A 22,218-nucleotide genomic window follows, 5' to 3' on the forward strand; every position below is an offset into this window, starting at 1 on the left:
CTATGCCGTGAGCTACCACTGGCAAGTTAAACCCACCCGCCTTTTCCCTGGGTGCAAGATGAGTCTCCTACTCCCTTAAGGAGTCACCATCTCAGAAACCCTGAGGGGCAGTTCTACTTCATGCTATCGAGTGGCTAGGAGTCTGAATTGCTCGGCCTCAGCCGTGAAGGAAGGTTCCAGTTGATTCCCATCCGTCTCAGTACTTTGGAGCTTCTGGAGATGTTTGTGTGATGACACCCTCTCCTGGTGGCTGTGAAGCAGTGTCTCACAATGGTGTTGAGTCATTGTTACTAATAGCCAGTGGTGCTGAGCATCTGTTCATGTGCTAGCTGGCCCACCTGCAGCTCCTCTTCTTCCACAAGCCACTTGGAATCTTCGCACCTGGGTGTCTTGACTTGATTAGTTTATTCGACGGACGTTTATTGAACACCTGTTAGGTGCTTGGCATGCTGCTAGGATTTGGGGATGAAATCCAGACAAACACAGCTTGAACGACAGGGTAAGTGAAATTGGAAGGAGACGGCCGATGGCCGACATCAGTAGGAGATGATACCATGACGCGGATGAGGCAGGGTTAGGTTAGGGGAGATTCAGGAAGAGCTGGCGTGACCCACACCTAGGTTTCTGGTTTGTCCAAATGACCAATGGTGGGGAAGGACTGCCAAATGCTCCTCCAGTCTTCCTGATCCGGTGGTCCAACGGGTTGTCCCCCAGTGCTGCTGTCAACTAGCTGTCACAGATGGGTCCTGAATCTGATGAACAACACATCCCGAGGATATCCTGCCATAGGGCATCCCTCTATCAGACTTGTGACCTGAGGAGGTGGCACCTGGCCCTCTGTCAGAGCAGGCCTCTACTGTGGGCAGCTGCCTCCAAGGCCTCTTCTGCCTCTCCAGTCAGCCCTCTTCCTGGGGTGGGTGGCAGTGTCCCCTGCCTGCGCCTCAGACTCACCAGAGGGTATACAATGTGACTGGTGCAGCCTGCTGCCTGGACAGGGGTGCCCCTAGGCGTCCTCTGTGTTCACTATGAGTCAGTATTTGGCTCATGGCCAGTGGGTTTGGCTTGGCTTGTTCTATCACCTCTCTCCTGAAGTGGCTCTGCCTAGAGCCCCTCCTGGTTGGTGACCAGAGGACAGAGGGCTGTGGACTGAATGTCTTGAGTTGGGCGGGGCCTGTGGTATGTGAGTTCTAGAAGTTGAGCTTCAGGGTCCAGTGAGTCCTCTGGGCTTCACCTGGCTGGTGATTTTCCCAGGGTCAAGAGAGGGGGCGCTAGCTGGTCCTGAGACTCCAGGCGGGGAGTCATCCCAGCTGCCACCTCCCTAGAGAAAGACCAAGCTTCCGGCCGGGCTCCCAGGGGCAAGTGCTCAGTATGCATGAAGGAGCCTGGGGCATAAGCATCCTAGTGAACACGCACATGCTGGAGAGCTTCCCAGGCATGAGTTCATTGAAGCCTCAGAGCGATGCACTGAGGTAAGCGCTCCTGGGATCATCTTTCTCATTTGAGAGATGATGTAATGGGGCCCAGCGAGCTTATAGATGCAGTCAGGCCAAGGTCACCGAGCTAGGAGGGGACAGAGCTGGATTCTAACACAGGCTGGTGGCGAACAGAGCCCTCGGAGCTGGTGCCGGGGCTTGACGATCACAGCAAGAGATCCTGGTGCTCCGGCCCCGGTGTTGCCTTGGCTCACTATTCAACCCTTCCCCGCGGTGGCTTGGGTGTTCCTGTGATGTTGGAAGCTATGCCACAGGCACTTTTAAATGCCAGTAGGGTTGCCCATGGGAAGCAGCTTGCAGCAGAGCTTCCAGAGTAAGATGAACGAGGAAGAAAGGCCTGGAGATCTACTTCTAAACCTGATGGGTCACCGCAGTACACCGTCTGGCTCACGTGCTTTGGACGGGACACCGACAGGGCTAGTGAAGGCCCTGCATGCGGTGGGCTCGGACTGTCCCTACAGTGAAGGACTCAGCCGGGCTGCTGACCGTGAGGACACAGGGCCAGGCAGCACTGCGTTTTGCTGTCCATCAGGCTGCCAGGAGTCAGCATCAACTTGGCGGCACCTACCAGCAACATCAAACCATTTAACAATGGAACCGTCTAAAGACGGAGACCCAGGATCAGCTGGCCACGGCCTGAGGCTTCCGTGTGCCTCTCTGTTTCAGAACGTTAACCAGCAGCCTTGCGGACAGACTGGAGAAGGAGGAAGGAAGGAGAGGGAAGCTTGCACCATGTCCATAGAAAGATCCGATTTAGGGCTTGGGGCCCCCAAAGTGGCAGACAGAGAATGAGGAAAGATCTGCCAACGGAAGAAAGGAGAGGACTGGCCGGGAAGGGAAGGCCGAGGAAGGAGTTTACGCTCTGGAGCTGTGAGGCTCGTGTCCTTGAGTGGAGGGGGCTATTGTTAGTTTATTACTGCCCTAGTGGAAGCAGGAGCCCGATATTCCATTAGAAAATGGACGGAAATATTTTCTTGAAGGAATAATTGCATTTCCTGAAATGGAGGACCACAGGAAGGCCCACAGCACCCCCTCGTCGGAGAAACAGCCCGCTCATAGTTGCTAAAGCCAACAAGGGGAGCTGGTTTCACATAAAGGGGAGACGCGTGGGAAGAGGGAGCGAGGAAGGGTCACAAAACCCGAACCAGACACACTGCCACCAAGTCTGTCCACGTCACCGTGGCCCATGGAACAGGGTTTCTGAGAATCTCCTTCTCTAGGGGAGCAGCCAGCCTCAACTTTCTCCCGCGGAGTTTGAACTAGCGACCTAGCCCACCACTTACCCAACGGTACCAACGACGCAGAAGGACTAGCCTGCCTCATCCCAGACCTTCCCGACAAGGGCTCTTAGCAAAGCGTCCATTCTTTCTTCTCTCCTGACCCCACTCACTGAGGCAGGATGTCGAAACACACAATGGAGACATAGATGGGGTGTCTTGGGATAGCATGTAGGTCAGGTCAATCCCAGGGGAAGTCCTTGAAACGAAAAACTGCTTCATCTGGACAAGGTTATTGCGATGATCAGAGACATTATCGCTGGCTCTTTGCACAACCTCTGGGGGACAGCGGTAGGTGTGAGCTCAACAGAACCAAGTGCTTGGAATATGGTGAGGCTTCAGCCAAAGATGGATGCTGGACCCCACTTACTCTTCCTCTCTCTTCACTGCTAAGTCCGAGCTGACTCCCCAGAGCCAGACTACGTCAAGAAGCCTGTAGGGACCCCTGCGCCCCTCCTCCCCTGGCTCCCAGGAAGAGCAGTTAACTCAGACCCTTGAAACACCCATAGATTAAACTGGTAAGGGATTTAAAATTTACAATTGGCAATTTACAATTGATTTTGTGACTTTTAAAATAAGATTTTTTTGTAAATATCTATCCTTTAGCAATTTCTTCTCGGAAGTTGTTGACTCCTCTGTATTTAAGCTCTGTGAAAACCTCTATGTCCCCCCAGGACTCTGGTAAATCCTCACGACGTGTCGCTTTGTTCCTTCAATAAACTTCATCTTAATAGACGGCGAGGCCCTCGCCCTCTCTCCAACTTGCTCCCTGACATCCTTAGCAGTTAGTAGTTAGAAGCCAAAGAGACACACACTATTATTTATGCTTCCTGCTAGCCCTCCATTTCTTTACTTACTCAATGTCGCACCCCTTGGGTGTTATGGGCTGCATTGTACCATTATCCACAAGGTCAGCAGTTCAAACCCACCAACAGCTCTGTGGGGAAAATATGAGGCTGTTTGCTCTCCAAAAGGAAGATTTACAATCTTGGAAACTCTATCTCGGGTTGCCATGCGTTGAATCAACTAGATGGCAGTTTGTTTTTTGTTTTGCTTTCTGTACCTAAAATCCCTAGGCGGTTAAGGCTTTGGGCTGCAACCAAAGGGATGGAAGTTCAAGTCTACCCAGAGGGACCTTGGGAGAAAGGCTTGGGTTCTCCTTCTGGAAACCAGTCATTGAAAACCCAATGGCGCACAGCTCTCCTGTGCAGCTTGACTTGAGGGCAACAGGTTGGTGTGTGTTTGCATTTAACACCGCCACTCAGGTCACAATCAGCACCCATGAAAGTCACAGTTAAGAAACCAAATGGCGTAGTGCACCACCAAGTCTGCAGCAAAAGACCTCTTTAAAGTGTTAAAAGCCAAGAGGTCACTTTGAAGACTTACGTTCAGGTTGACGCAAGCTGTGGTGTTTTCAGTTGCCTCATGTGCAGGTGCGGCTGCACAATGAATGAGGAAGGCCCAAGAGCTGGTGCCTCACATGATGACGTTGGAACAAATACTGAAAGTGCCGTGGATGGCCAGAAGAAAGAGCGAATTAGTCTCGGAAGAAGTATACCCAGAATCCTCCTTCGAATCAAGAATGGAGAGACCATCTGATGTCCCTGGAGCAAGATGTCACGCTTGCTGAAGCAGAAGGTCAGCGAGAGGGAGGAAGCCCTTCAGGAGATGGACCGTGGGCCCGAGCGGAGGGACCAGGGTGAGGATGGCGCGGGACTGGGCCGGGTTTTCCTTCTGTTGTCCGCTTGCTGGGTTACAACAAGGAGGAGACAACAATAACAACAACGGTGTCAGAGCTGAGGATGAAGACATGATGGGTGTCACATTTCTGTCTTGTTTGGAAGATAGGCGTGTGAGTCAATAAAATCTGAGCCATGTGACAAATGCTCTCATAAAACCCAAACCAAACAAACAAACTCACTGCCATCAAGTCAATTCTGACTCATAGCGACCCTGTAGGGCAGGGCAGAACCATCCTTGTGGGCTGACCGGACCATAACACTTCATGGGAGTAGAAAACCTTCTCCTTCTCCCTGCGTCCATAAAGTGCAAAGAAGTAGAATGAGGTCATTATCAAGATCAAACCAATGGGACTTTCAAGGGGGTGTGAATCTTTGCAGAACAGACGCCTCATCTATCTCCCAAGGAGCCACCAGTGGGTTCCAAGTGCCAGCCTTTCTGTGAGCAGCACCATGCTCTACCCACCGTATTCCTAAGCCTCCCCCAGATCAGCTACAGAACCTTCGTATCATTGCAAACTGCAGTCCCTTTGATCTTGAGCTTTCTGGCAACGACAGTTGGTTACAAGAGAAGCACGTTGTTCCCAGTGTCCAATATGATATTTCCCAGATGCTTGTCATTCCTGAGGTTTTGTGCCTCTTCTGTGGATTGACTTGGGTTAGGCTGGGTTCTCAAGAGAATCACAACTGGTGACTTTGCTCGTCCGGTCGGGTTCAAGTCTGTGGATCAGACCTCCAACCCAAGGCTTCTCTTGACGTGTGGAGCTGTCAGGGCTGATGGGCCAAGAAGCAGGAAGATGAAGCAGAAAGACCACAGCTGGTGGATGCAGAGGCAGATGAATCCAAGGTCGGCAGGTCAGACAGCCGGCTCGGATGGCTCCCGGGATGAGTGGGCAATGTGCTTGGATGTTGGCTCAAGTTCAAAGGACTGGAGGTCGATGAGCCAGATGCATAAGCCCAACCAGCAAGAAGCCCTCCACAATGTCTACTTCTATATGAAGCGTGCCACCTCCCCAAGGAAGCATCGTGAGGGCCGTGACCTCAGTAAGGGACCAACTGCACCTTGACCTTCCCACTACTGCTGGGCTACTCACAGCAGATCCCATCAGATAATTGATTACATCTTGGGGGAGCCCTCAACTGCCAAACGACTGAGAATCTTGACCCAGCCAAGTAGACACAAAACCTGTCACACTATGCCCACATTGCTCCTTGACATTTCTTTAAGTCATGTTATTATTTAATTGAATTAATTAAAAAAGAAATCTAGCACCCTTTACATAAATGGAAAACGACCATCAGTAACCACAACTTAGGAGATAATCACATAAATTAATGCATAATTATTCAAGTACAGAATATTTGTCTGTTGGTACCCTCTAAAAAATCTCAAGTGATTCTGTGTGCTGATTATAATATGCCAGTCACACTGGGGTAATAAATGATGTATCTAAGGTCAATTGGAGACAGACTTCTTGCCGGGCATAAAATTCAAGGAAATATTTATTGCAAAAGACACTGGCACTCCATTCAAATGGATCTTTCTTATGAACCTCCTAAAAAAGGTAAGGACATAAGTTAAATCTTAATGTGCTGAGGACTTTTCTAGGGGAACTGAATGAACAGCAAAAGCTGTTGCTTTCTGGTGATCCAACCTAGGAGTCTGCTCATTTTTCTGTCAATGGCCAGGTAGCGGAAGGTTTAGGCTGTCGTAGGGTACAAAAGAGACTCCAATATAAAATATCATTTAAGGAGAACATTTATTCAGTCTTGAAAATGACAAAGGCAAAACACAAGGTGCTCCATGTGTAGAGGGGGGACCACCGAAGCAGGAAAGGGGCCTCTGTTGCTACATGTACAGTGTTAGATTATAAGAGCTTACAGGAGGGGCCAGGGCCTTCTAGCCAAGGCAGTGAGATGAGTGAGACTCACCTAGACAAGCCCCTAAGAGACTGCGCTCTCTGCGCTGACTGAGGGTAACCCACTGTCCAAAGCACTCTGCCTGAAGGCAAGATGATCTACATCCTTGGTCAATGGTCAGAAGGAAGTCAATGGATGCTCAGTCTATGTGGGGACTCTGCAGATGGATTTCGGACTGTGACTGTCATCCACAACCTTCTGCAAATCGGGTGCTCAGAATTTAAGCTCCAATACACAGCTGTGTGAGCCATCTAATGGACGCATTCACACCAGCCCAGCCCCTGGCCGTGGAGTGGATCCGGGCTTTCAAGGCTGTAAACCTGTAAAGCAGAAGCCTCTTCTTTTTCCTTGGAAGCTGCCGGTGAGTGCGAACTGCTGGCCGTGGGGTTAACAGCCCAGCGTGGAACCCACGCACTTGCTCACTCACTGCAATCGAGGCAGTTGTAACTCATAACAACTCTGCTGTCAGGGGAGACCTGCCCCTGTGGGCTTCTAAGGCTGCAGATCTTACCTGGAGGTGGAAAGTCTCATTCTTCTCCCAAGAAGCAGCTGGTGGGTTCCGACTGCTGACTGTGGTTAGTAGTTCAAAGAGTTGAGTTAGCTCCAGACAATATGTAAACCAATGGGTGTGGCTGCCTCCTAAGCAGACTCTCTCTCAAAACGTACTGCCATCGAGTCAATTCTGACTCATAGAGACCCTATAGGACAGAGTAAAGCTGCCCCCTGTGGGTTTCCGAGACTGTGACTTTACAGGAGTAGATAGCCTTGTCCTCCCCATCCCCCTCCCCCAGGAGCAGCTGGTGGTTTTGAACTGCTGACCTTGCAGTTAGCAGCTCAACGCATAGCCACTATGCCACTAGGGCTCCTATGGACAGGACAATTTGAATCAAATGTGTCATTCGTGTTAAAAACACCCCCCACCCCAGCCATTTAAAAATGTGAAAACCCTTCTTAGGGTGTGGGCAGGACAAAATGAGGTGGGGACTAGACGTGGTCTGTGGTTGACCTCTGATAACTAAATCCGCTGCCAGCGCAACGCGCGTCTGTCTCATAAAGACGTTCTTTCTGTCCCCGTGCTGTTAGGGAGCTGGTTCTGACGCATGGTGACCCTATGAAACGCATCCTCACACTAGTCTGGATGCTTGAGCCCGCGGGGGAGGCACTGTGGCAATCCGTCCCTGGAAGGTCTTCGATTTTCAACGGATCCTCCACTTTATGTCCTTCTCTAGGGACCGGTCCACTCAGAACCTGCTCAGCCCCACAGTCTCTTCTCTCCATCTTCGATGCGAAGGAACATGCTGCTGTACTTCTTCCAAGAAAGATTGGTTGGTTCCTTGGGCGGTCGTGGTACATTTGATATTCTTCATCAGCTTCGTATTCGAAGGCATCCATTCTTCGTCGGGCCTCCTTCTCCTCTGTGCGTCGTTCACAAGCAGATGAGGCCCTTTAATTGCCACGGGTTAGGTCTAGCACGCCTTATTTTTTCAAGTGCCAACTTAGCTTCTTAATGCCTTAAAGAGGCCTTTTACAAAAGGTGTGTTGACGCAGCACATTGTTGGTTCCCTAACTGCTGCTCCCGTGGGCACTGGCTGTGGACCCAGGTACGATGAAATCCTGGACAACTTCTCACCCTCCCACCCCCACTCCGTGTGTAGTGACTTTGGCTATTGGCTCTGCGGTGAGGATTTTTGTTTTCTTTGCATTTAGTTGCAATCCCTCCTGAAGGCTAGTCATTGATCTTCATCAGTAAATGCTTCCAGCCCTCTCCGTTTTCATCAAACGAGGATGCGTTATCTGCATGTGTTAATGAGCCTGCCTTAGAGAGTCCAGCTCCTCTGAAGATCTTCCCTCACACAGACTGCATACGTGTGGTAAACGGAAAGGGCTTTGACGCACACCCAACCTGACTTTAAACCATGCAACACCCCTGGTTCCATCTGAATAACCAACTGCCTCTTGATCTATGGACAGGTTTCATGTGAGTACAATCCAGTTGTCAGAAATTCCCATTCTGGGCAATCTTGTCCATAATTTGTCACGATTCAACATGACACAAGTAAACATATTTTTGCATAGTCCATAAACCAGGTAAACATCTTCCTGGTATCCTTTGCTTTCAGCCAAGATCCAGCTGAAGTCAGCAATGATAGCCCAAGTTTCGTGTCTTTTTCTGAATTGACTTGAATTTTTGGCAGTTTTTACTTGCCATATTACTAAAAGCCATCTATGAATTATCTTCAGCAAAATTTTCCTTGCATATGACATTAATGATAGGGCTCAACCGTTTTGCATTCTGTTTTCTGTTGGACCACCTTTCTCTGGAATGGACGCACATGTGGATCCTGTCCAGTTGGTTGGCCTAAGCCCTTCAGTCCCTTTACAAGGTCATTTGCACGACTGTCAACACAATGAGAATTAGAACCCCAAATGTCCCCTGTTGAACTTGCTGTCCTTCCTCTTTCTGGATGCAGCCTTCCTGGAGGAAAGGCACATGTGTTTTGTGAGTGCCTGGGACAGAGCCATTTGTAAACAGGACCTCACTTCGCCTTCCCAGCATTCTGTGTGTCGTATCAGGATCCCTCTTTGTCAATAGAGATACAGAGTTTTAGAGAGGTGTTTACTTGTTGCTGTTGGCTACCGTCAAACAGACCCGCGATCAGTTGCAGTTCTGTGATCACCGGGATCATCAAGCCTTTTTTCCTAGTCCGTTTCAGTTAGGAGGCTCCACTGGAACCTCTCACCATGGAAGCCTCCCCGGACAGATGGTGATGGCTGTGCATGAAGCGTGTACGCAGGAATCAAACCTGGGTCTCCTGCGTGGAAAATGAGAATTCTACCATGGAGTCACCCCGGCCTCTGTTCCGAGGTGGAACCAGAGAGAGAAGCAGGTTGGAGACACTGGGTCTTGATACTTTCTGAGGTGGAAGTCACCCTCAACAGAGTGGTTTCTGTGAGGCAACATATCGCCAGCCCCTTTTTGACTTAAAAGATTTTATTGTCTTTTAGATGAAAGTTCATGGAGCCGGTCAGTTTCCCATTTGACAGCTTGTACGGGAAGCAGCCGCCAAGAGCTCAAAGGACACATCGCGTTGGGAAAATCTGCTGACAAGATCTCTTTGAAGTGTTGAAAAGCAGGGAGGTTTCTTTGAGGATGAAGGTGTGCCTGACCAAGCCGTGGCATTTTAATCGTCTCCTGTGCACGTGAAAGTTGGGCATTGAGTAAGGAAGACGGAAGAAGAATCGATGCATTTGTAATGTGGCACTGGAGGAGGATTGAAAGTACCGTGGACCGCCAAAAGGACAAACCAATCTTTGAAGAAATGTGGCCGGGTGCTCCTTAGAGGTAAGGATGCTGAGCCCTCGTCTCATGTCCTTCGGGCACGTCACTAAGAGAGACCCATTTCTGGGGACGGGCGTTGGGCTGGGTACAGTATCAGGGCAGTGAAAGGGGAAAGCTCTCAACAAGATGGATTGACCCCAGAGCTGCAGCCGTGGGCTCGAGTCCAGGAACAGCTGTGGGGCCGGGGCCGGCCCGGGCAGAAGCAGGGCTTCCTTCTGTTGTGCAGAGGACCAGCACGGTGAGAAACAGCTGGTGAGCTACATCCTTCCAGATGACCGCCAAAAGCCCCGATGGAGTTCAGTTCTCCTCTGTCACATGGGGACCCCAAGAGTCAGAATCTGCTCCACAGTGATGGCCTTGGTTTTTTGGTGTCACGCAATCTCAAGGTATCATCCTTGGGACAGTCGGGGGCAGAAGGAGGGAAAAGACTTCCACGGGGGGTCCCACCAGACATTTCCCCTTAGACTCTGTTTCCCTTCTTCCAGCAGTTATTCAAACTCAGTAACTGCACTCCCCTCTGTTAGCTCAGTGGTTCTCAACCTTCCGGATGCTGCGATCCTTTCAGACAGCTCCTCATGTGGTGGTGACCCCGTAACCAAAAAATGATTTTCATCGCTACATCATCACTGTCATTTTGCTACTTTTATGAATTGGGCGACCCCTGTGAAAGGGCCTTTCGACCCCCCACAGGGGTCGCGACCCACAGGTGGAGAACCGCTGTGATAGATGGGTTCACATGGATGAGCCTCCGAAAAGTAAAACACCTCTCTCCAAGTCACACACCTTCTGAGCAGCCGAGCTGGCGGGGGGTGGGGGGGGTTCTTTCTGCCTTGGAAAAGTTCGCTGCTTCCTCAGGAGGGAGAGGAAACTCAGGAGTAGATAACCCTGGAGTTGTTAGTTGCTATGAAGTCAGGCGACCCGTGACAACCCTCCACGCAGATGTAACAGTGAAAAGCTGACCATTTCTGTACTGTGACGTTTGATCGATCAGAATCCGCATCCACGACTGTGCCTATTAGACCAGTTCATCCCATCGAGAGCCTCCCTGTCTCTCGACCCCCTACGTCACCACACAGGGCATTCTTTTCTAGGACTGGTCTTTCCTGATGGGCCCAAAGTAAGCAAGACAAAGTGTCGTTACTAAGGAGTCTTCGGTTATATTTCATGTTTGCTCTTCGGGAAGTCTCTTCGGTCTGTTCCATCAGCACCGCGGGTCAAGTGCACCCGTCCTCTGTCTTCCTACCTCTTGGCCCAGCTTTCACACGCAGGACAGACCATGGGAAAAGACCCCGGTTTGGGGCAAACGCCTTAGTCGTCAATGTGATATTTTTGCTCTTTAAAACTTGGAAGAGAACTTCGGCATTGGCTTTGCAATTCCTTGATTGTGCTTCCATTGGCCCTGGAGGGCGCAGAGCCACTGAGAACTCAGAACCGAGGGTAAGAAGGAGCAGGGTGGGGGCTGGTTCTAACTAACCGAGATGGACACAAACATGGGATGTGACCCCCCACCCCCCAGTCAAGGTCTCCAAGCCACTGCACGCACCTTCCCCTCCTGCAGCCCTGGGTGGGGCTGGGCCATGGGCTCCCTGCCCTCCTCACCTCGGTCTCCCCAGCCTGACCCAGCGGCCCTTCTGATCCCTGCCTCTTGCCTTCGCTGTTCCTGCCCAGTCCTGTCATTTCAGGCCCCCTAATTTAATAGGTTTGTCTCATTATTTTGATTAATCATATTAACTCATGTTAATGAAGAGCTAGATTTCAGTGCTGACGGAGGTTAATGGAATCAGCCCGTGTTCTTCTCTGGCTTTTGTTGGGGGGAAGAAGAGGGAGAAACAGGGGATGGCGCGTCAGCAGGGCAGACCCGGGACAATTCAGGGAGTCGGCGCCGAGTGAGGGAGATGGGGGGGGGGCATCGAGGAGACGATCACTTCTCAATCAGAGTTTCCTTCTAATTGAATGTCTGATTTTATTAATGATGGGATTCATAAAGGTCCTTAAGAAAAGAAAAGAATCGAGTCCGTTCAGCAGTTAAGTGTGGAAAATTAATGCAGAGGACATAAATTACAACGGCCGTTTGATTTTGCTTTCTCGCTTCTTTTTGGTGTGTGTGGCCAGGGGGAGGCTGTGCCCTCTACCTCGAAGGCCCCGTTCATCTCCGTCCTGAAGAAGCAGAGCAGTGGACTGGCGCCCCGGCCCTAGGAGGCATGATACCCGCCATCTATTCCATTCCAGGGGGACCCTGGTGGGGCAGTGGTTAAGGTTGGTGGCTCAAACCCACTCAGGCTCTGTGGGAGAAAGCCCTGATAGTCTGCTCCCAAGAAGACCCCAGTACATAGCCAGCGGGGGGTGGGGAAGCCTGGGGAGCAGTCCTGCTTTGTCACATGGGACCACCATGAGCCAGAACTGACTTAACCTCACCCAACAAGAAGCCCCACTTCACTGTGGACCCTAACACGCACCCTTTCGTTTCACCCTTACGGCAATGCAGGGAGCCCCCCTTTTACAAGTGAAGACGTGAGGTTGCTATGTGAGGGGTCCGGCAGCTAGCTGAGCCAAGGTTGTGACTCTCTGGCAGTGCTCCACTATCCTCGGGGTGGGGTGAGTGGGTCAGAGGGTACTGAGGTTCCTAAGGGGGGCATCAGTCCATTCTCTTCAAAGTGGAATTCTACCAGCGGGGCCTCCTCTGTGTGATCACGGGGATGGTGGCCTCAGTTTCGAGGGGCTGTAACATGCTGGCGGAGCCCCCACCAGGGAAAGTTGAAGGGCACTCGGGGAGAGAGGGCTGTGGCTGGGAGGTGCTGTTAGCTGGATTCTGACTCCAGAGACCGTATGCACAACAGAAGGAAACACCGCCCCAGCCGCACAGTCCTCACCATTGGGACCCACTGGTGTAGACACTGTGCCAATTCTCCCGCTTTTTGGCTCTACCTCGACTTGGTGAATCATGACATTCTCTTTCAGGGACTGGTCTCTCCTAACAACATGTTCAAAGAACGTGAGACGAAACTTCACCATCCTCGCCTCCCAGGAGCATCCTGGCCGTCCTTCCAAGAGCAGCGTCATTGGTTCTTTTGGCAGTTCACGGTACTTTCAAGATTCTTGGCCAGCACTATCATTTAAATGCATCGATTCTTCTGTGCTCTTTCCTGTCCACTCTCCAATTTCCACCTATAGACGAGGCCCCTGAAAATACCATGGCTTGAGTCAGGCCACACCTTGGTCTTCAAAGACACACCCTTGCTTTTCAACACTTTAAAGAGATGATGCGCAGCACATTTGCCCAATGCAATGTGCCGTTCGATCTCTTGAGCTGCTTCCAGGAACGTTGTTTGTGGATCCAAGCAAGACGAAATACTCGGCAACGTCAATTTCTTCTGGTGGAAGAGGTAGGATCGCGATTCTTGGCCGGCTGAAGTTTCCTGAGATGGCTACGCCCCAGCGGTCAGGGCTCCCCTCTCTGCCAACCGTACCTCTTCTTATCATCCATGTCCCAGGGCTGAGGAAGGCTTGGCTGGGTCTGAAACCTTTACCTGCTGGTGGATACCTCTTTGGTTTAAGATCTTCGTCGCTGTTAAATTTTAGAAAATATCCTTTGAGTTGTCTTCTGTCATTTGCACAGAACTGGAAGGAAAGTGTTGTGTAGCTGGCATTTGATGGGTAATAACGTGTCTGATGTTGAGAGAGCTGACTTCAATCCCAGCTTACCTGGGGGGCAGTCCTGACCACGTGATTGGCTGGATACCTGCTTTCCAAACCTAAGTCGTTTTTTCTGGATCAGGTGTGGAAGGAGCCCTGGGAGGATGCGGGGTCATTGTGGGGCTGCTAACCCCAGGACTGGGGGTTCATACTCGCCCACTGGAACCCGGGAGAACAAGGAGGAGGCTGTCTGCGCCTGTTAAGATTTACAGTCTTAGAAACACTGTAAAGGACCACTGTGCATCGGAATCAACTCAGTCACAGTGGATTTGGTGGGGATTTCATGCTATGTGCTTCTCTATCAGAGCCTTGGGATAGAAATAAACTCTTTGTAACTATACATGAATTCTTGCTAAAACGCCAGTACCTTTCTGAGTTCCTCATTACATGTGCAAAGCTTCAGCATCTGGTGTGGGAATTTCACCACGGCCCCTGCTCCAACAGCAGACATCAGTAGTAATACGTTACAAAACACCATTCTACCAGACCGGTGAATGTCCTTTGAACCCAACACTCCAACTCATCAGCATATCCACTGCAGGATTCTTTTATTTGTCTGGAAAATGTTTACCGAGTGCCTCTATGTGCCAAGCTCAGTTCCAGGAATTATCCAGATTCTACATCTAAGATAAACTTTTGTGTGTGTGTGTCTCATCTCTGACCTGATTCCGAGACCTCTCTCCTGGCATTGGGCATGCTACCATGCATGTCCCCATGCGCCAGTTTGTTGTCTGTGGTGGATTGTGTGCTGCCTCCAGTCTTTCAAACAGCAGCAGGGTCACTCAAGGTGAACAGGTTTCATCAGAGCTTCCAGGCAGACAGAAGAGATTGTCCACTTCTGAAACAACAGTACACCCTTCTGTCTAGAATAGCCCCCGATATAAGAAACCCACAATCCTCACAGCGGGACCAAACGACAACAGCATGATAAAAACAGAGAAAATGAAAGGTATCATGGATTTCACTCTACTTGGTTCCACAAGCCAACGCTCATGGAAACAGCAGTCAAGAAATGAAACGATGTTTTGTATTGGGTAAAACTGCGACACAAGACCCCTTTGACGTGTTCAAGAGCAAAGGCGCCCCCGACAGAGCCATGCATCTGAAAGCTGGATAATGAATAAAGAAGATGGATGCATTTGCTGCATTTGAATGATGGGTCTGGGGAAGAATATGGGAAGTACCATGGACGGCCTGAAGAATAGGCAAATCTGTCTGGGAGGAAGTACAGTCAGAATGCTCCTTAGAAGCGAGTCTGGCAAAGCTTCTTTTCATGTTCTTTGGACGCGCGGCCAGGAGGGACCAGTCCGTGGAAAAGGACAGTGTGCTTGGTAAAGTTGAAGGTCATCAGAAGACAGGAAATCCCTGAAGGTGATGGGTTGGCACTGTGGCTGCTGCTCTGGGCTCCCCCACAATTGTGAGGATGGTGCAGTGTTTCCTTCCGTTGTCCGCAGGCTCGCTGTGAGTCAGACGTGATAGTCTAGCAGCGGAAAGAAACATCAGCAACCATCATGGATTTGACTGGCCTGCGTTCCTGCATCTGTGGCAGAACCAGAGGAAGCACATCGCTCTTTCTGAATTCAAAGCTCGGCACCTGAAAAGCGGACTGAAAACACCCGGATCTCTGAGATGACAATGGCAGGCAGATAATAGTCACCTGAGCAGGGGAGACCTCGGAAGAGCAGAAGCCTTGGTGACGACCGTCAGTCACATCCAGATTCCACCACCCGGGGACCAGGCTGGCTCTGGCTCAGCCAGTGGGCCTCTCTTGTCTATATTCAGAGAAACCCCGTGAACAAGGGGGATGGAAGAACAAAGCAGGTCTTCGTTCAACAAAATCAACTGAACAAGTAGATCTAGAGCGTTAGCAACTCACTCCCGTCCACCAAGCCAACCCAGACTCATCACCCCCGACAGTCTAGGGGGAACTGCTACTTAGTGTTTCTGGGGCTGTACCTTTCAGTGGGAGCAGCCTCACCTTTCTCTCTTGGAGTGTCTGGCAGCTTTGAATTGCCGACCTTGTACTTAGCCGCCCAGTCTTACCCCACTGTGGCACCAGAGCTCCAGCCTAGCAACAGTTTATGCAGAAAAGAGCTGGGGGCTGCGGACAGCTGTTAGCTCAGTGTGATGTCATTGACATCTTAACCTGTACTCATAGAGATAGTGCCCAGGAGGAAGGAAACGAAGGTCCTTTGATCTACTGTGAAGTTCTGTTTCTTGAATCGCACACTTGGTATCCCACGCTTCAGAAGAGCAGGGTGGGTGTGAATGAATGTGCTCATTCAGGTGTCTAGTATGTGCTTGGAATGTCACATCTATATTTTCATTTTAATCCTGATGACAACACGCTCACCTTGAACAACGACTTCCCTCTCCTATTGCACAGCTGAGGGAAATTGAAGGTAAGCCCATTGTCAAGGTCTTCATCCATTGAAGGAGCCCCGGTTGGAGCTGTGGGTTAGGTGTTGGGCTGAGAACTGAAAGGTCTGCAGTTCAAACCCACCAGCTGCTTCTCGGGGTAGGGCGGGGGCGGGGGAGAAACAAGGCTATCTGTGACTTTCCAGCCTTGGAAATCTTCCGAAAGGTGTCACTGAGTTGGAATGTTTGACCGTTCATTTTGCAGTGGTGCAAAGCCTGGAACTCAGATTCATGGGAGTCCAGAGTCAATGGTCTTTCCAGGATACCTGGGTGATCCTGGGAAATAGAATGCTCCCAGGTGGCTGCTCCAGGGAGGAAGGAAAGTGGTGAAAGATGTCTGACCAAGCCTGGTCTTGAATGAGGAAGACTCATTGCTATCAAATGGAATACATCTCTAGAACAGGGTGGACCTGTTCGCTAGGATTTCTGAGGCTGTAAATCTACCTGGGAGCAGACAGCCCCGTCTTTTTCCTGTTGAGTGGCTGAACTGCTGCTCTTGTGGTTAGCAGCCCAACACCTAACTCATGATGTCTCCAGGGCTCTGGTGAAGAAGGAATAAAGTAGAAAAATAGGAAGGAAAGGGGCATGCCAAGGAGAAAAGAAAGTGAGGAGAGGCTTGGGGATAAGAATCTAGGAGGTGTCGCTGATAAGTTCGGAGACAAGCAGACTATGTCTGCAGGGGAGGAGCAGAGGCAGGAGAGGAGGGCAGGGCATGTCCGTAGCACAGACGGATTTGACCACCAGGCGAAGGGAGGATGGGAGGTAGTAAAGACTGAGTAGCACCTTGAGTCCGAGTGTCATGCTAAGGGCTGGATTTTAGGAAGAGAAAGTGTTGACTGCATCTATGGGGGATGAGGTAGGGACGAAGAATGGCACAGCTGGTAAGCTAGGGAAAGCAGAGAGAGATGACAAAAACAAGAACAACAAGAACAAAGCAGACTATTTCTATACCATATTCTGTGAACAACGACTTAATTTCTAACCAAACGCTGAATCAAAGAGGCACGCTAGATGAAGATACAGGAAAGTCTGAGCTAGGAAATAGGTCTTTGGGGGTTGAAGGCAGGAGATAAAGCAAGAGTTTTGAGGACTAATGATGTGAGGGAGGGTGCTAGTTTCAGAGGGAATGGTGGATTTTAAGACGTTGTACTGTCATATGTAAACACATTTATATATGAGGATGGAGAAATAGATCTATGTGCACATATTTATAAGTTTAGTATTAAAGTAGCAGATGGACATTGGGCCTCCACTCAAGTGCTCCCTCAATGCAAGAATACTTTGTTCTATTAAACTGACATTCCATGATGCTCACAATTGCTGAAGATAAAGCGGGTGTACACAATTGCTGAAGATAAAGCGGGTGTACAAGCAAAAGTGGTGAAGAAAGATGATGGTGCCCGGCTATCAAAAGAGATAGCGTCTGAAGTCTTAAAGGCTTGAAGATCAACAAGGGGCCATCTAGCTGAGAAGCAACAAAGCCCACATGGAAGAAGCACACCAGCCTGTGTGATCATGAGGTGTCGATGGGATCAGGTATCAGGCATCAAAGAACAAAAAATCTTATCATTGTGAATGAAGGGAGTGCGGAGTGGAGACCCAAAGCCCATCTATAAACAATTGGGCATCCCCTCACAGAAGGGTCACAAGGAATGAGTCAGGGTGCAGCATAGCACCAACGGAACACACAACAGTCCTCTAGTTCTTTCATGCTTCCTTCACCCCACCCCCACTATCATGACCCCAGGTCTACCTTACAAATCCGGCTAGACCTGAGCATGTATGCTGGTACAGATAAGAGCTCTCAACACACAGAATCCAAGAGAGACAAACACCTCAGGAACAATAGTGGGAGTAGTGATACCATGAGGGTAGGGGAGAGGTAGGGGGAGAAGAGGGAGAAACAGGGAATCAACGTCAATGATCAATGTATTAACAAACACACACACGGGGAATGTACAACAGAAATGTTGGCAAAGGGAGACAGAGGTCGGTATAACATATGAGAATAATAATAATTTATAATTTATCAGGAGTCCACGAGGGAGGAGAGGGAGAGAAAAGAGGAGCTGATACCAAGGGCTCAAGCAGAAAGAAAATGTTTTGAAAATGACGGCAACATATGTACACATGCGTTTGATACAGTTGATGTATGGGTTGTAATAAGAGCTGTAAGAGCCCCCAATAAAATGATTTATTAATAAAAGAAATTAAAAACAGATGCCCTCGTGCCCCAGCATTTTCACTCCTAGACAACCTGCAGACGGAACAGATGTGAAAGCAGAGCCCGAGGCGGACGCTCCCACAGCCGGGTTCATTGCACTACTGTGCCCCATAACCGACAGAAGCCCAGGGCATACCAGCAACAAATGAACCCTAGATGAAATGGGTGTCAGATATGCCCCAGGGCCAGTAGCAGACACCATCATGATGCATGCCACTCACTGTAGTGATGCAGCTCGGAGACGTCGTGCTGCGAGAAATGCACCGAGGCCGACCTCAAAAGGACAACTATTGCATGAACTCACTCGTAGAGAAAAACAAACCCTTCATGAGCAGGGGTTCTTAGTGGGGACTGGGGGAGGGCAGGGGAGAAAGGGGGATGTAAACGGTGATGGCAAATCGCATTGATTTAGACAAGGTTGCAGGGCCAATTACTGCAAAGGTGGTAGGCCTGTAAAGAGTGGAATTCGCCAGAGATAGACTTACAACAATCTCTCTCTCTCTCTCTCTCTCTCTCTCTCTCTCTCTCTCTCTGAGGCTGTTTACATCCAATTTTAAGTGCTCGTGGGATTTGGTTCCTTGGTGTGGGGTTGATGGGCATGGTTTCAAGGGGCATCCCAGTTCATTGGCTTCCAATACCGTATGATTTAGTGCTTCTGTTTTACCTCCTCATTCTCTGCATAGTGCCTGGGCTCTTACAAACTTGCAAGCGGCCATCCAAACACAACAGGTGCTCCGAATTCACCTGGAGGAGGGGGGCCGGGAAATGGCCCCCATGAACCACGGCCTCCTTTGCAATGTGTCTGGGAAAACTGGGTGGTGGGTGCCTGGCTACCGTTACTGGACTCTGTGAAAAATCAAAATCCTGATGAAATGTGGGGTTGGTATGGGGAGGAAGGGGGGAGTCTGAACAATATTTTAAATCCCTGTGGATTCCAGACTTTCTGGGTGAATCTCTGAATGAACTGCTAACACTTAAACAGAAAACATCTCCTTGGGCCTGCTGAAGATCACTCCCCGAGTGGAACGTAACATGTCAGCGATATCTACCTTGAGCCCTGTGTTCTCAACGGCAGCAAGTCAAAAGATGAGACAGGACCCCGAGGCGACAGTGAGCGTCGAATGGGGAGGACAACTCAGAAGAGACGGCGAGGACCCTGGCACAACCTGCAGGATGTGATCACCGTCACCGAATTGCACGCGCAGGCGCTGCAGGATCGGAGTGCGTTCTGTTTGTGTACCTGTTCAACACGAACACACAGAAACATGAAAAATCGTGTTGGATTGAATTTTAAGTTTTGTCTCCCGTGCAGTTACTTAAAAATTAACAAGTTGTTTGTTTTAAAATATCCACTGTCATCGTGCTGACTCCAGTGTGCGGAGACCTTGTGCGTTACAGAGGGGATTTTCTCCACAGGGCTCGCTTGGCTGTCAGCTGTATGGAAGTGTGTGGCCTGGTCTTTCTTCTGTGGCTCTGCTGTGTGGATTCCACCCACCAACTTTCCATGAGTGGCTGAGTGCAAACCATTGGTTCCATCCCAGGACAATCGTGTGATTTTACTGAGAGAGATTAAAAAAACATAAGGCACCAAAACCAAATCAAACTCACTGTCATGGGGTTGGTTCCGACCCAGAGCAAACGGCGGGTTTCTGAGCCTGTCATTCTTTATGGAAGTGGAAAATCTCGTCTTTCCCCCTCTCAGCAGGTGGTGGTTTTGAACTGCTGACCTTCCAGTTAGCAGCCCATGTAACCCACTCACTAGGCCACCAGAGCTCCCTAGTTGAGGCACCATGAGCTTAAATACAGTCTTCTCCCCCACCCAAAGTCACATTATGAGTCAGAGACAGGGCCAACATTGAAACCGGAGTCTTAACTGAGAAACTAGTATTTTGTCTCTAACCACATTGCACGTCACATGAAGCATGGCTAAGGTAATCTGAGGCGTGATTAAGACGTCCTGGTGGTGTCTTGGTTACATGTTGGGCTACTAACTGCAAGGTCAGCAATTCAAAACCACCAGCCCCTCCATGGGAAAAAGAGAGGGCTTTTTACTTCAGTGAAGAGTGACAGTCTCAGAAACTCACAGGGCAGTTCTGCCGTCTTGTAGGGTCAGTAGAAAGCAGCGCCAACTCAATGACAGTGCATTTTGAATGTGGGCAATTATTTTTTTAAACTACTCTATGAATCCACCACGATGTATTTGGTGAGTTGTGCTACAAGCCAGGCGCTTGCCTTGGTGTTGCGCAGGACCTCCCGGAAACCCAGAGTGGCTGTAGTGCAGCAAGGAGACGTAACCGGCTCTTGCTGGGGGGACTTGTAGGGGAGTCAACGGTCAGTAGGCTCAAGTGTCTAGGGGTGGGCTTTGGTCTCATCCCCCTCCTCCTGCATTTAAGGTTGATATGACAAATACCACTGGCCCAAACCCAAACCCAACAATAACAAAACCCACAGTGTCATTGAGTGGACTCTACCCCATGTCCCTCATGTGCGGCCGTGGAGAGCATTGCTCATAGGGTTTGCCAGGTTGCAATGCCTTGAAAGGAGATCGCTAGACCTTCCTTCTGAAGAAAGCGGGTGAAAACCAAAGAGACAGAAAGAAGACAGTCACGTGGAGAGTCTGTCTCCTTGGCTCCTTCCTCTGCCCAACGGCACTGTGCTCAGCCTCTCGCCTCCAGCCAGTCCTCCGAGATAATACGAAGCTGATATGCCTGGGACTGGCAGGTGGATGGAGCAAGACGTCCCAGCAGAGGAAGAGAAATGACCATCCCCCACTGCTCCTCCTCTCCTTTCTCTCTCCCTCTGGCAGGCCAATCTGGGGCCTCTGATACGTGCCAGGTACCAGACTAGGCTCTGCGTGCCACTGCCCTGCCCACCGGCAGCCCACGAAGGAGTTTGGGGACATGGTGATTCAAATCTCTCTGCCCAGAATGTCAGTGCCAGGGGCTTTGTTTGCTGGCTCCCTTTATTCTTGTTCGTGTTTGTTTGATTGTGTGTCCTGTTGTTGTTGAGTAGATTCTGACTCAGAACCCCCACCCCCACCCAGTGTGATGGAGTAGAACTGCCCAGTCATGTTTTCTCAACTATTATCTTTATGGAAACAGATCATCAGGTCTCTTCCCGAAGAGTTGCTGGTAGATGCGAACCACCAACCTTTCAGTTAGCAGCCAGGAATTGAACCACTGTACAATCAGGGCTCCGGCGTCTTCTCCTGCCCAACTTCACGGTACATAGATACTGTCCTCATTTCCTGCGTCAACCATGATTCTTTGACTCTAAAACCTCCATCCACCCCACCCCCTTACGTGATCCTGGGAGAGAAGCCACTGGTGTTTCCAATGCCAGCAGGGTCGCCTGTGGTGGACAGGTCTCAGCAGAGTGTCCAGACGAAGACAGAGAAAGGCACAGGCGTTCCACTTCTGAAAAGACGGCCCGTGAGGACCTTCTGGACGGCGGCGGAACGTTGTCTGATATATGTTGTCCTGCGGGAAGAAGAGTCCCTCAGGTCGGAAGGCACTCAAACAAACCAGGGAAGGGCTTCCTCTGCAATCCGGACGGCCTGACGGAAGTGGACGGAGAAAAGCTTTCAGGCTCTTCCCTTGCTGAGGGGCCTGACTGGAAATGGGAAGAAACACCTCAAACATCCATCTTCTCCTAAAGTTCTCGTGCCTCAGAGCTTTGGGTTTTAGGACCTCATTTATCAGGAAGATAAACATGCACGCACACACACGCACACACATGCACACACACACACACACGCACGCTCGCGTATTCAAAAGGCCTCTGCATGGGAAAACGAACGGGCCAGAAATGTCAAGAGCGCCTTATCAGCTGGGGTATCCGAGTATCTTTCCGGAGAATCCCAAGCACTGACTGGAAACAGATAAGGGAGGAGGGCAGCAGCGATAAAATAGAGAACACGGTTAATGCTTTACTCTGAATAAAGCTGCGCGGTGAATGTGGATTTACAGTACTTTCTGGGGTGCAATTCCTTGACTTCATGTCCCCCCCCCCCACACCCTCCTTATGCCTGTGTGCTGTGTCCTTGGACCCCGGCGTGCCCACTGTCGGTCTCCGTCGGCGCACAGCCTCCTGTGGGCGCAGGCAGCACGCTCCT

The 22,218-nt window shown here is 50.3% G+C and overlaps 1 pseudogene; it reads left to right on the forward strand.

Annotated features, from left to right (window-relative positions):
* The first annotated feature begins 4,384 nt into the window (after window positions 1–4,384).
* Window positions 4,385–22,218, forward strand: part of LOC142426208 (glyceraldehyde-3-phosphate dehydrogenase-like) — an 82,137-nt pseudogene continuing 64,303 nt past the window's right edge.

The sequence above is a fragment of the Tenrec ecaudatus genome, chromosome 14, assembly GCF_050624435.1.
Source record: "Tenrec ecaudatus isolate mTenEca1 chromosome 14, mTenEca1.hap1, whole genome shotgun sequence".
Classification (NCBI taxonomy): domain Eukaryota; kingdom Metazoa; phylum Chordata; class Mammalia; order Afrosoricida; family Tenrecidae; genus Tenrec; species Tenrec ecaudatus.